The sequence below is a fragment of the Hylaeus volcanicus genome, chromosome 4 (genome assembly GCF_026283585.1).
Source record: "Hylaeus volcanicus isolate JK05 chromosome 4, UHH_iyHylVolc1.0_haploid, whole genome shotgun sequence".
In the NCBI taxonomy this organism is placed as follows: domain Eukaryota; kingdom Metazoa; phylum Arthropoda; class Insecta; order Hymenoptera; family Colletidae; genus Hylaeus; species Hylaeus volcanicus.
Window position 1 is genome coordinate 3488083 of NC_071979.1, and position 3294 is coordinate 3491376.

The following is a 3294-nucleotide window of genomic DNA, read 5'->3' on the forward strand; positions in this document are numbered from 1 at the left end:
ACCTATGTCTACTCCGAGCCTAGCCACTTTTTAAACATGCTATTTTTGAATAACGTTGTCTTCAAAATTACAAAAGTCAGGAATGTGTATTATTCCTTCTTAGTAATCGAATTCAAATCTAGCGATAATACCTCCTTAGCTTGCCGTTTCGGACAGAGGTTAACCGAGTAAAAATTCGAGGAAGCTTTTTTACTCGAATATTGTAAACTATTTATTATAGCATATGATTTTGTACTGATTATACGTCTTTCGACGTAAACATGTCTACTATCTATAGTGGGAGTAGAAAGTATTCGTACAGCGATCAATTTCCAAAAAAACTGTGTAAAATTGTAATTTATTAATTTATTTTTTATAAACAATGACATTCTACATATTCTCGGAAATCTCTAGAATAGATAGATTACAAAAAGAAATAGCTATTTATGTAAGTTGCGAAATCAACAAGAAAAAAACAATTAATCGATGAAATTATTGAAGCAATAAGTATTCGCACAACTGTTTAATGTTTAAAACTTCATTCAAAAAAAAAAAAAAGAAATTTACATTAATTTATAAGTATATAATACTTCCTTCGTGGGATTTCCTTTTGATTTTATCATTATTATAACTTTTCTAAGCATTAAATTAACTAAATTATTGGTAGAATGCGGATCTTTATGCATTTATAGGAAATTTGAATGTGCAAGAAACTACAAGATGCAAACAATATGCAAGAATATAAAAAAGATTGAAAGTAAAGTTCATGTTATAATATTTGCAGAATAAACGTATCGTAGGCTCGTTTCTGTCATTTTCACCAGTATTGTCTATATTTTTCGTTTATAGTTAAATAAAGATCGTTCTTCCAAGCTTGCATAAATAAATAAAATAAAGATTAAAAGTATTAATTGAACGTTTATACGATCCTATATTCCATTACAATTTTAATTTTTGGAAACCCGTTATTTTGAGAACCCTGTAAATCACCGAGGAAGCTTCTTACAAGCTTTGCTTAGTTGCGCGTGTGGCCTGGCGTAGTTTTCTTTGTATTTCGTGTGACACTGAAATTGATGAGCAATCGCACCTCAGGCTCGAGGGAGCATGTCCGTTTCCGCAGGGAACCGCAAGCGAGTGCGAGAAGATCCCGGTTGGATCGTCTTCGAACGGTTGACATAAGGAAATTCGACGATACAGACAGTAAACGGTCTCAGCCGGTAGTTTTATTCGACGATCGATACTCGATACCTCGTCTACCATAACAAGATTCGATCTCGGGAACGGCTCGAACGCCTTCCGGACTTAGCAAAGAGATCTATGGGTCGGATAAGGATCCGGCTGAGATTCAGCAGGTTGTTCCACGTGGAATAGAGAGAATTTGTGTGCAGGTGGTTCTTCGAACCCCCTTATCCTCCTCCTAACGTCGAACTTTCTTCTGGAATGGTATTCCAGACCGAGATGAGGCCAACAAAGGAACGATCGCCGCGATTTTATCTTCGTGAAACTATCGAGCCGTGAGCTCCTACCCCTGGCGACAATGGCGTCGAGTCGTAGTTACTCGCACGCGACCTACGGATTCTGGCTAACGACCTGCGATGAACCGCTCAGCGGGAGCTTTTGTTTAACCGAAGCGTTTATTAATCAATTGCCTCTTCCCTCCGCATCGCACCCCTCTCCACTGGCGAAAGAATTGCGCATTTGTCGGTCAAATGTTTTTTTCCTTCGACGCTCAACGGAGGGAAGTCCAAAGCGGCATCCTTTGATCTCTCGAAACGGTTTCGTTGCCCGAGAACCACGACCGACGCAATATCCACGTGTATGTACAATGTAATTTGCTGTACACGTCCAATGGAAACGGGGCGCGAGACCCAGAGCTTCCAATTACAGTACGAGAAACGCACGGTTATAGCTCGCTGCACGTACTCGACATAATCGAACAAATGTCTCCAAGGAGTTCCCAGGGATCGAGACTTCTCGTCGAGAGAACCAATTCTGATTCTGACTACGTTCGATACCGAGATGCTAAGTAAATAGCATCTTGAAGTAATGGTGATATTATTTTTTACGTTTACTTAAGTGTTTCCAACATCTCCCATGCTATTCCCCTGACAAGGGGAAGTCACGAATGCTGCAGTCGCTTTTGGAACGACACCCTGTGTAGGGTGTGGTCAGAGCTGTAAAATAATGATCACTTTTGTATCCATTACAATTTGGAATAATTACATTTGAAGTAGAAAATAGTTATTTAATTAATTTTTGATTATGTACTTTGTTTTTAGTAATTATGCAATACCTTATTTGCAATTTCTGAGTAATTCAATTATTTTTTAATAATTACTTATAACTACCCAGGAAGTAATTGAAAGGTGTCCCAAATCTAAAGTAGGTAGAATTACCTAAAAGTAAATAAAAAGTAATTATAATTACTTTCTTCAATTACTTTCAAGTAATTGCAGTTACATGAACAGTAATTGTTAAAAGTAACGATTACTGTCTTCCAATTATTTTTAATTACAGATTTGTGATAAGGTTGAATTTTTGTACATAACATTTTTGCATATAAACAACCTTTTGTGTATAACATTTTTCCGTCCAACGCATATTTCGGAAGTTATAACGAAGCTGCACATGTTTCGTGGACCACCGACCGTTCTCGGTTGCCTAAAAAACCTCGTACCTTTTAACATTCGCGTGGAATACGACAAAAATTTTAATTTAGGAAAATTTAAGTACTGAAATAACCGTTTATTAATTATCGTAACGAACCGTATTAAAAGTATTTCTATGATTGGTAAAAATGATATTAACTTACTGGCCATTCTCTAACGGTTAGCCATTCGGTATTGGATTAATTCCGCTGCAGACATTGCTTTTCATACGAAACGTTAAACATGCAAGAGCGAGGTTTTAGCCGAATTATAATCGCCTTTACAACGCAACGTTCGAATATATGTCATGCAGATAATAGCGGCTGCGAACAATAGACATACTGGACATTCGATGTGGCCACAACGATTCGACTGCCAGTGTATGATGTAACGGGCCGATTTACATTAATTAATAACATGGTTCGTTTCATGATATCCCACGAGCCGATGGATTGACTTTCCGATTCGACGCGTGCACGCGTTAACCCTGCTCGCTTTGAATTAATCATTCCAATAAAGAAGAATAGTTTACCCAATAATATGAGTGTTATAGGATCGTGAAACACGTTTGGGATAGTTGTTGGAGAGAGAAATATCGAATACTGTTAAATATAATTCCTATCTCGTAATGGGAAATGTAATAAAATTGTTAATGCATATACTGTCT